Below are 12,508 nucleotides of genomic sequence, written 5' to 3'. Positions count from 1 at the left end.
TAAACATGCTCATTAAGCTAATGTTATAGCATAATTATCCGGGCTTCCATTGAGTGTTCTGCACGGTGTATCAAAGCTTGAAGGATACAATGTATACACAAGAATGTAATGGAACAGGTTGTGCTTCTTGATTCATGACTTTAAGTGGATTTTACTGGTGGAATTTTGCTTACTCGGTTAAGTCAAACTACCTAAATAGAGTAGACTGAAATTATATTTCTTATAGCAGAAAACGAATTCTTTCCAAAGTGATATAATGATTGATTTATTTCGCAAACCGTATTTTCCCAGCTATTTTCCAACCCACGGTAGGATAAACTTTTTCCATAAAACACTGTTGTTACTATAGTGCGATAGTTGACAGGTTTAGTGCCACTTAATTGGCTCACCCCTGTGCAGAGTTTTACTTCCCACATTTTTAGTAAAGTCTTCCACCAACTTCTTCTTCGTAGCCAAAACCGGTGCTACGTTTGATTTCTATTTAGATTTTTTTCTCTTCACCACGCCTCGATTGCTTTTCTCGAGGTTTCGTTTTCGTGAATATTCGCTAGCGGCACGCAAAATTCAAATTTATTTTTTCCCGATGCCATTTGACGCTTGTTGGGAAAACGGCTCGAAAATCGGCGGTCGGGGCGAGGAGCAAAACCGAACCGGAAATGTACCCCCAGTGCACTATGGAGCGAAAAGAGCAAATTGCCGGGATAAAATTCAGAATCAAATGTTTTGCAATTTTTTCATTGTAATATCGTGTAATACTATTATATTACACGAAATTATGATGTTTCGGGACAATCCCGCCAGGTGGCGCTGCAAAAACCTCATATTTTTGGAATTTTCTATGGGTGCATTATTTTTTAATTTTTTTTTTTATACTAACTTAAAGATTTTTTAAAGTTTGATATAAAACAAACTAAATTTACTACAAACTTCCATTCAAAATATTGTCATCTGGAATATAATTGATATTCAAAGCATCTAACGCGGACATAACGTCTCCTAACGAAGAGCTACTATCTGAATATTCTGAACTTGTACCATCATCTTCTTGGGTTTGAATTGGCAAGGGACTGTTACTATTTGAGGAGCTGTAATCTACGAAGAATGTTTTTACTGCGTCTGGGTATGGAATTTGTTTTTTATTTTTCAACGATTTAGCCAGAGATATTGTTGAAATGTATGGATCGGATGATTGTAATGCTCTCATAAAAATGTCTTTAATATTGAATTCTCGTGACATTTTACGGGCGTGTTCTCTTCTATCCCTTCTGTATATTTTATTTCTACCTTCTGCTGCTTCCTCTCATAAGGATCCCAATGGAGCTGGGGCATTTACAATGATTTCACCTACATGCGCAAGAACTTTATGGACAGTGGAAGGCATTTTGTACCAATTGTAATGATGTATGTAAAACTTGTATGTATCTTTGCAATATAGACTAATAGTTTTTGGATTTAAAGGCTGTGAACAGTTGATGGCTATTAAAATATTTCGAAACCTTTCTATGAGTTCTGTTTCTATTTGCAAAATATCGCTCAATTTTTCTATGTTTGAAAAAGCCCGACGACAAACATTTCCCGTCGTACTATTTCCACCCATTTGCCTTGGTTCATCTACTTTTACACCAAATTCCTTGTACATCTTTTCCAATACAATTTTTTTTCGATCATTGTACATGCTTTTAAAATTTTTAGTAACCTTCCATTTTTTAAATTCAATTCTGTACGAAATGTGAAGCAAGCATTCGAAAAATCTGATCCAACAGTGCAGTGGAGATATTCCATAAGATAAATTCTCAGGAGTTGGAATAAATCCATTTTCTAAGTGCTCTACACTGTTCATTTCGGTTGGTTTTGCACCACATATACAACATGTTTGCATAGATAGAGTGTCGGTTAAATATGCCAAAATTTTTCCATCAATTAAACTCATGTAAAATGAATAGTTTACCGTCACATTACTTGTTTCATTTAGCTGAATTGTATAAGGAACTAACCTGGTTATTTGGCTTTTGATTTCGTCTACTGTTTGTAAAACTTTTTCTTTTGACTCTTTCGCAAACTCGATCACAATTGGCCTGCAAAACCTAACACTTTGAGGCATCAAGTTTATCCAGATGATATCTGAATCGTCACTGATGAACGAAAGACGGATAGGCGTTAATGCCGATACTAATAAATCACTGTCTGATGCAGTATTTTCTCCGGAACCATGAAGCGGTTGATTGTAAATGCTGTGTCCACTAGATCCGTCAATGCCCCACGAGCACAATAATACGACGCTTAGTGAATCACACAAAGAAGATGAAAGGTGTCGCAAGATTTCTGCCTTTTGTATTTCAATTATTCTACACGCAGTGTGATTAACCAACTCTTGTAGATTAACTTCAGCTTTTGTTTCACTAATAGAAATAAAATCTTCACTTGGTGCGCAGGTTTTTTTAAGTTTGTTGATTTGGTAATATGACGGAAAAACTTTTTTTGATACTTTATGCAAATCATTATACTGGGATTTTGAGAAACTATTGTCTATAAAACATGCCAACGCTTCTTCGGCAGATACTAAAACATCACTTTTGGTTGTCATTGGCATAACACTTGAAGGATTTTTCAAAAACATGTCTATCATACTCATCAGCCTTAACTGCTTTTCTTTAAAAGCTAACAACCTCACTGAGTATAATTCCTTTTCGAGATTGCCGTTGATATCTGTCTCTTTGGCCACACTTCGACGTTTATTCCTCACGCAGAGATCATTAAACTCTTTTTTTGGCCGTCCACGACTTTTGTTTTCCGTATAGGCACTAATGTCAAATGGTTTGTTCAACCAGATTTTCGAATCCTTTTGAAAATTCTTCGAGTTTCTAGCACATTTCTTCAATCTAGCCTTGAAACTTTTTTCCAGTATCATCAACTTATTAGTCACTTTCAATTTATCACACGGTTTGATGCTTACTTTACTTTCAATGAACTGTAAAGCATACCCAATGTTTTCCTTGCAAGAAGCATTGTTTTTCAAAACGTTTATGATATCATTGATTATAAAGGAACCCATCGTGAAATTATTAAATCAATCTCAGATAGATTATTTACTTGAAAACTAAAAAAACGTTGTTCGTTCTCCAAGGAGCTTTCTGACAATTGGTGTTTATGCTGTTCAAGGTAAAGCTTGAATGATGTTTTTATAAACGAACGTATGTTATATATGTATCTTTTCAAATGCATACCGCTATGGTATGCCGTTCGAAGGTCAAAATTTTAACATCTACCTTAGCTGTTACTGTATGGTTAGGGTATATTGTTTTCAAAAGCAAATATTATCAAATATTTGTGTTCACTTCTATGAGTTATCCACCCACAATTAGCGGCGTTTTACCATTAGGGTAGAAAAAGAGTGACAGGTATATCTACCCAAAATTCACGGCTTTTACAGGTAAGGGTACAAACAGAACAAAGTGTTAGTGTAGGGTACATTTATTATTATTTATTATTTTAGTGTAGGGTACATTATTCCGAGGAATTTTGGGTATAAAAAAATGGGTTTGTGAGCTGTAGAACAAGTAAAAGCGACCTGATACATTCAAAGCAAACCAAACCAAGTTTCATTCTTTGCCAGTGACTTGGCTTGTCTTTCCCCTTTTATGTGATGTTCAATCACTACCCTGTTTCACATTTTTCATTGAATGAGAATTTCAAATTTGAATGCATTGAATGAGAATTCATATTTCTTACCACACATGATGCTGCATATGGCATGATGGAGGCGCCTAGTAGCTGATAAACTATAAGCTTCACATCTAAAGTACAGAATAACGTAAAGATGCGCGCGTATGCGCAAAAAAAACTATCATTTATTGTTACAAAACATTCTAGGCTATAAGTGGGTATGCATCATATTACAATCTTTCGCAATCCTTAGCGATGGCATAAGGTTAAAAACAGAAAATTGAAAAATTTTCCGGGAGTTTTGCGAAACAATGCTTAATATTTTGTGACATTCAATTTCAATTAGCTTAAACTGTCAATAATTTTAAAGCTTGATAATAAACCTTTCCAAAACTGTGCTTGGAATCCGATTCCGACCATTATTATAGGAGTTACAGACCTTCAAAGTTGATGGATTTTTTTCAATTTTTCACGCAATATTTTCACAAATCTTGACTTTGAGAGGCTGTTTCTCAGAACCTGGAAGAGCAGAGGCTCTAGTTTTTGGGTCATTTCTTAGTTTCATCTTGTAGTTTAAGAAAACATGTCTCTTTTTTCTGAAATCCAAAAATGAATTTTTGATTTTTATCCCGGCTTCGCTCCATCGTGCAGTGCCTGGTGGCATCGTGCGGAAAATAATGGATCGAGGCGGTGCGGGTGAGAAAATTACCACCACCAGGTGAGAAAATACCATTCCCGGGGTGTGCTAATTATAACTTTATTACTTTTTATTTCCCTGCGTAGCCATTTGCCTGCCAGGGAGGAGGGTATCGGATCGAAGAATCACTCCACCTCGCGGACGTTCATGCTTACCGACAATCCGTAAAAAACAAAGCATAAGTCAAGGCCACTAAAGCATCGCCTGCTATGTGGGGTTCGGGAACAAAGGGCTTTGAAAAATCTATTACTGCAGCAATCGGTTGATCGAACCAAACGCAAATGGGGAAAAAGCGTTTTCGAATGGCACCATTAAACAAAGCGAGGGTTCCATACTATTCCTTTTAAAGAACCTTCACTGCTCACGAACAGGCTTGACCTTGCTCTGGTGATTTATTGGGCCATATTTTACTTTATGGAAAGGAAGTATGTTTCTTTTTAGCTTTTCGTTTGCTTCTCTTTCGCTGTTGAAGATGAGTAGTATCTTCCTTTGCTGTAATCACGCGCTAACAACTATTTTCCTCGTCCGTCCAATTACGCACCTACCATCCTAATGAACCCAGCATTGTGTCATACTGCTTATCAACGCTAAACGCACGTGTTCCGTTGATCGGATTATGTAACGATGTGATCGTGCATCTTGCCGTCAATCGCGAACCAATAGCCTTGAGTAAGACAGCTTATCTCACGGCTTGCTATTCAATTGGCAACAACGTCACAAACTGCGGAAGTGAGTTGCGAAGGTGAAATGAATGTGATGAGCTTTCTTTTGCAATACTTTCGAAATCATTCTCCAAACATCCATCACATCCCACCACATCATCCATGCGGTTAAAGGCAGGAAGTTTGTGTACAGAATGTACTGATATTTGCGAAAGAAAGGAAGGAAAAACATACACACAGTTCCGTCAGAATATTTATTTATTCGAGGGGATCAGCGTGACTGAGCTGGAGGATAAGTTATTTGTCCCGGCTCAGCACTTGCCAATTGCCGCTGATTATGTTCAATTGTTCCACATGTCGAAAGATTCTCTATCCATGTGCGTAAGCGTACGAACAACGCTTATACACTGTTTCATCATTGAAATGCTACTTAATTAATTCAAAATTACCTTAGTACGACTGATAAATAAACTGGTTGTTTCAATATTCCATCCTACCAAAATTAAATTGTATTTAATTGTTTCGTAAGCATATTATCAGCTAACACGTCCAATTTTTACACCAACAAAAGTAAGGTAGAAAATATATAAGCTCCTAAAAGTCATTAAAAATACATTGCGTTACACATTCGTTCTCCGGTGACGCACATCGCACTTGAATGCTATTTCTATTCATTCACAGAAGCAGCTTCGTATGGCGAGCAATCAGGCACCCCGTTGGGTAGCGTTCTTTCCATCTTCCTGTCAGATGCAGCACATCTCCAGCACCACCAACGCCGCTTCTGCTCCTTGCGTCGCCTCACCGGACCGCACGTTTGGCTACCGTCAATCTGGACCGGTCCCGAACACACTTTATTAGCTGATCTTGTGCTTGCCCACCGCTCAATACCACCCGGGTGGGGTCCGGCGCCGTGACTGACTTTTCCGAGAAAGCGAAACTCATGCACGAGTACATCTCAATCGCACAAACAGTAAAAAGAAACGCCGTTCAACAGTCAAACGCCAAACCGGATCGGACGCGAAAGGCAAAGGTCAAGAGCAGCTCGTAAGATAGTGGCACACAATCACACATACACAAACACAGCAGAAGAAGCGAAAAGAAAACAACTGACTCTGCCTAGTGAATCAATGATTTTTTTTGTTGTTTTCGTCGAGAAGAGCTTCAGAGTAATTTATGCTTTGTACCGCCAGCGAAAGATGGCGTTGGTTTTTTCTTTTTTTTCTTTTTTGGTTTTGTGCCCTCACCCTGCCATCAACGTTCCATTGCCCCATTTCAATTCCTTCTACGCAAATACGCAAGGGAACGCCAGTGCAGGTCCCGTGGCCCTGAAGAGCCTTGAGGGGAACTTAATTAAATTTCCTTCACTCGAGCAAAGAAAGTGATGGAGCTAAACAAAGCGATGGAAAACAAGAGACCACTAAAACAAATCCTGCCACGAAATATGATTTTTATTTTTGTTTGGTTTTATGTTTTGCTTTCTCTTCTACCAAAAAGTAAAGCTCCCCCAGCGGGAAGCTTTTTAATTTTTATTATTCGACTCGTTTGCGTTTCGCTTCGATGACGCAATGCGTTTCCCTTTTTCCGAAGGTACGGTCCAGTGAGTCATTTTGTTCGCTTCACTAACAGTGCCGTTTAAGTTCCGATAACACATACACTGCTGCACCGTTTATCGAACGAACTCATAGTCTAAGGGTAGGTTCAGACCACTTACCTCCGTTTTTCCGCCTAATCTGCATCCTATAATTTGTTTTATCAGTTCCTTCTTTCTAAAAAGGCGCAAACCCGCGTTGAGCGTTGATAAAACGAACGAAATTTGGCCTTTTCGAAGGTGCGCCTTTTAAAATGTTAATCTTTTCCCCCTTTCCGCACCGGCGTTGGCCCAAAATATGCAAAAAAGGAACAAATTGCTTTAAAAGCGGTCTCACTATGGCCGGAATGATGAAACACGAAAATCACAATTCAATTCCGTAGGGGACAGTTTTAATTAAAACGTCAAGCAACATAATCAGCATCCAGCGAACCGGTGTGAGGCTAGGAGAGGACGCTGTGTAGTTCTTTTTTTCCGATGGTCACAAAGCAAAAAAAAATCTGTCCGAACCACACCCTTGAGAGCGTTTTCCCGAGCTCTGTGTTTTTTTCCCCCGCTCGGGATTCTATTTGTTTATTTCGGCTTCCATTATATTGCCTTTTCTTTCGTTTACCATTACTGGGCTGTTTAATTTTTACCTTACGTATATAATTATAATTTCCCAAAGATTCTTCGCCTCGCGGAATCAGAGATCGCCAACGGGAGCGTAAAACGTCCATGGCGATGACAGGAGGGAAAATACAGCAAAAATCACGACAATCACACTCCCGCCACCCGTGGGCTTTTTCCCTCCCCCCGCCCTAAAGATCCCTAAAAACTCAAGAATAGTCGCCTCGGCAGAGAGAAAAACAAGGTAAAGAAATTCAAAAAACAGACCCCAACATTACACACTCACTTGGAAGACGGACAACCATCGAGAAAAAAAAACAAAACGGCGAATTCAAACACAACTTTCCCATGCAAACCGAAACCATGACTCTGTCCGCGAAGATAACTAGGAAAGGAATGGAGCTTTCTGGTATTTCCTCATTTTTCCCGCGTGCAAGGGTTCGTTGCAGCAAAGAAATAAAGCATATAAATAATTGAAGGAAACACCAGCGACCGACCACGACCGATTGCTGTGCCGGGAATTGAATCAGAAACTTTCTAAATTAGCATAAAATAAACATTGAATGAATGAGCATGAACTGAAGAAAAACTATCTCACACACCTAAAGACACAAATCAGAATGGGCGACGAGAAGCATCGCAGCGTGGAATGCAATTAAATGTTCTATCTGCATACCCAACTGCAACGGGCGGCTCAATCGAAATGGTTATGCCATGTGGTTTGTTGGTCCTTTGCCATCCTTTCAGAAGCGAAGAAAGACGGGGGAAGAAAAATTGATCTCATCGGAAGTCACTTCCATCGCAATGTAAAATTGTGGAACTATCGCCTGAGAATCGGTCCGTTGTGACGGGTCATTTTATTACCGTCCGTCCTTTTTCTGCTGGCGAGACGAGATAAAGCCATTAGCAATTTGATTGCATTACAGTCATCACGGAAACTTATGATCATCCGTCCTGAATGTTTGCAAAACGAACTGGATCAAAGTAATTATGATTTTAGAATGGAAAGTAAAATGTCAATACAAAAAGGTAAAATTACCTTGGATAAAAATCGTAACTCTCTTGTATAAGTTTGAAAACATGCACTAAAATAACCGGTAATGTTAAACACGATTTGCATAAATGATATTAGATTTACAAACTTACAAATATTTACTTCATTACGTTCCTCATTCCTTTCAATCGTACGATTTAGTTTCTTCCGATAGCAAACATATCGTCAATCTTGAATCACAAAAAAACGTCTAAGTGTTAGCAGCAAACAAATGATCGGATCATAAACTGTTTTTGATTAAAACAACTTTCAAACAACAACCATCGACTAATGCTAACTGCTCATATTTGTTTGCCGCCTTATTTTACGGTAAGGAGAAAGTACGTTCCCAATTACTTCAAATACAAAACTTGGCTCAATAAAAATCGAATCGATCCTATCGCTTGAACCATATAATAGAGTCACGAGGTTTTGTGTGATCATGGAGTTTTAAAACCTTTTTTCAATTCATGTAACCGAATTCCGATTCATAAATACACATTTTTTAATTCAATTTGCTTTCGAATTACAAAGCATTGTTAAAAAAACAACAAATCCTATCGAAACAAGAGAGTAAACTTATATTCATTTTAATCTTTTGTTGTTGTATAACACCAGATAATGAAAGCTATTAAAACTATAGCTCCATGCACCTTAGTATATCACATTAACATAAAAACACTCATCCAGCTCCCGTTCTTTGGGTGAGGAAAAACCGGATCAACACTATGCGAAGTTTTAATTGAATCGAGAAGCGTGGGTAATAAATGATATTTGTATCACTCATTTTCGTACCCCCCGCTGGGAAAGTTTTTATTTACAATTTCCTTCACTTTCCGCGCGAACGAAACGTCTTCCACCATTCGCCATTTGGCACTCTGGATTTTTCTTTGATCGTCGTTTCCCGCCGTGCGCTTGCGATTCCAGTGGCTCGGTGCAATTTAATGAGTTCTGGCGTCTGGGCTCACTGGCACCGGATCACGCCGTTTGCTTGCAGTCAGATTTGCAGTACGTCGGAGTGGGACAAATGCGTACCAAAACAGCAGGAAACGTCAACGATAGAGAAAGATGGCGCAGCTAAATGAGGCAGCGAGTTGAAGATTTATCTAAAACAAACCGTTTCTCACTTCATATATCTTTTATGTTTCTACCGACTGATTCCCGCATGTTTATGGGCCCCTGCTTGTGCTGCCTTCTTCCAAGCTCTTCTTTACGTTTTTCTTTTTTTGCAGCCCCCCGAGAGTACTGTTTCTCTTGCACTACTTGTTTTTTGTGAATTTTCTTTTCTTTACTTTTGCGGCACCCTTTTCCGCCAGCGCCGTATGCAGCGTCCCACCCGGGACATTTTCTTAAAAGGACGATGAAAATGGGGGGAGTACGGAGGGTAATGAAAGCCAGCCACTGAATGGCACCAAGACAAACGCGGCAAGTTGCAGGCTGCAGGGCGAAAGGCTCAAAGCTCCACTGTTTGGACCGAAAAACCGCACGAATCCATTGGTGTTTGGGAAGCTGCTTTTTTATTACTTTCCTTCCTTGGACGCGCAAGCTAGGCCGGGGGTAAAAAGTGGCTTGGAAAAGCTACGAAAAAGCGCCCCCGACCTCCCTTCCCCCGGGAGCCACCAGCAACTGCCGAAAAGAACCGCAGCATCGGAACGCCTCGGGCGGAGCGCAATAATAGAAAACTGAAACAGCAGCAGTAAGCATTCGCTGTGTAACTTTCAAGAATACTCGTAAGAAAGAGGCACACCAACCAACAGCAACAACGCTCGGTGAGCTGAACAAAACCAATGGGAAAATGGAAAATAGAAGATGCGAAAAACACACCAGAAACAGTTTCAGTGCTTGAAACAGAAGAGTACCTAATTGTTCGGAATTAATTCATGCCAAGTACGGGCGCGAGTACTGGATTTTGTATTATGGTTTTTTTCTTGTTGTGTTGTTCCCCCCGGGCGTTTTTCTCGGTAACACACAAAACGATGCCTTGCTCCACTTTCATCACGCCTTCGTTTTTGTTCTTATTTCACATGTTCTTGTGTTTTGTTTCATGTTGTTTGTGTTTATTTGTATGTTCGGTCGCCCAAGATGCTTTTATCGAAATGAGGCTACATTTTTCACTCCGCGGCTTAGGTGGGGGAGAAGAGAAAAAACGGACGAAACCAACCCCATACCCATTTACCATTTCGATGGCTTTCATCCACCAGGATCCACCCCTCCCCCTTCTGCGAGGGTTTTCTGCTTTCTTGCGCGCGGGTTGTTTTGCGGAGGTTTAGGCAATCACTTCCAAGGGATTAGACACACAAACTCTCTCTCACACACACACACACACACACTCGCTTCCACATACCCACGCATGTTGAGACGTAAAATTCTTCAAACCGTTGATGCTCGGGCTCGGTAAGCGGGCATGGCAATTAATCCAGGAAGAGGCACATTAGAATTATTTAATTGGTTGCGATGGAGATAAGTCTTCGGAAAATCCTTCCCCACCGTTGCGTGGGATGGGAAGGCAGTGACTTTGAAAATGCTTTCATGTGATGGCGTTCTTAAAATATTCACGCACCACGCACGTCACACTTTCCACACCGCACGCGCTGTGGGTAAGGAAAGTTTAGATTGAAAAGTCATCCCACCCAACAATTGGTGGAAAAATCATGAATTTTGCTTCCATCATTCGGTCCGGGAGACGAAAAACTATCCCAACCGAATAGCAAGGATCACTCCCGGTTCGGTTTGACGGAAAAATGGTAAAACCAAACCATCGAACCAAACGCGCACCAATACGCTCACTTTTCGCTGAGTAATGGCCATTTGCGAAGCATCGAGGGCGCGACCCGGCTCGGCTCGGACATCACATCAGAGGGCAGGGAAAAAAAATACACCCCAGCCCAACCCAGATTGGTTTCCCATCCGTCACCATCGACGCCGGCCCATGGCACCGGAAGGATGATCCCGATTGCTCATGATGGGTGACACTGTTTAAAAATCGCCCCGAGAAGATCTTTATCTGGCAGGCTTTATGTATGTGCAGCACGGAACCCAAATGCACACGAAAACCCAGTGCATGGCTAACCGAATTTTTTTGTGAACATTTTCATCTACCATTTCCCTTACCCGGCATTTGCATTTAACTCCTTTCTCCCCGTGAGCTGATCCAACGCCGGAAGGACAATTGTTGCCCCGAACCAAAGCTGGAATGTGCTGGTCGAGATGGCTCCCTGCCAGCTAGTGTTACCATTCCAGGAGTCGGGAAAATCTGACACTACCATCCGTGTGAGTGCGTGTGTGTGTTCGCTTGTTAGCCTTCTCGAAGGTTTCTCAAGGGAGGGAGGACTCTACCCAAAATGAATTGTGAAACAAACGTCCTTTGCTTACACTAGTACGCGTAGCTAAAGAACTCAAAAATGATATTGTATTTATTTTCCAGATCAAATGAAAACATGGTAATGTTGTAATGGTTTATGTGTTACAATTTTAGAATCAAACAATAAATATTCTATGCGTAGCTAACCAAAATTTAAATCAAACAAATGACAATTGGAAAACAAGGCGGATACAAGGCGAAAACGGTTGGATTATGAACATTTTGTTCGTTTCCATTATTTTAAAGTACATGTTTGTGACTTTTTACATTATTAAATATGACTTTCGTAGTTTTCAAAAACACTTTTGATACCCTAAAAAATAATTGTATCTTCTTTTGAGTATACTGGTATGACTTTAAAAATAAAGATGATTTCGGTTTAGATACACTTCAAATTAGATTTTGTATGCTCGTGGCGTATCTTTACTTTCAGCGTCCGCTCTGTAACTGTCCCTTTCCGTGACTGTTCACTTGCCCGGTGGCTTCCGAGCGATATTACTTTCCTCTTCACTCCGTCCCTCGATGGTTGGTAATTCAAAAGCGAATTTTGGTGACGGTGCAGAAAACTGGGCAACGGACACACGATCTCATCCTCGCGTCGGTCCATTCGTCGGAAAGAGGAAAGCATAAAACGCGTGGGCTGCCTCCATGTGTGTGTGTGTGTATATCAAAGTATATGCTCCGGTTATGTGTTATTTATTTTACTGTATTATATTCATGCAATTTATGTGAAACATATGGAAATTCCTCGACAAAAAAGTTCCACCATCGAACGGAGAGAGAAAAGGCACGGTGGACCATAAAACGCCGGCCATCCGAGCGGGTTTTGGTCCAGCCAAGGGTCTTCCAGGCTGACCCCAACACCAACGCCTTGCATCGACATCCCTACAGAACG

Source organism: Anopheles coustani, chromosome 2 (genome assembly GCF_943734705.1).
Source record: "Anopheles coustani chromosome 2, idAnoCousDA_361_x.2, whole genome shotgun sequence".
Lineage (NCBI taxonomy): Eukaryota > Metazoa > Arthropoda > Insecta > Diptera > Culicidae > Anopheles > Anopheles coustani.
The sequence above is the reverse complement of the archived record's forward strand: the minus strand, read 5'-3'. Positions refer to the sequence as shown.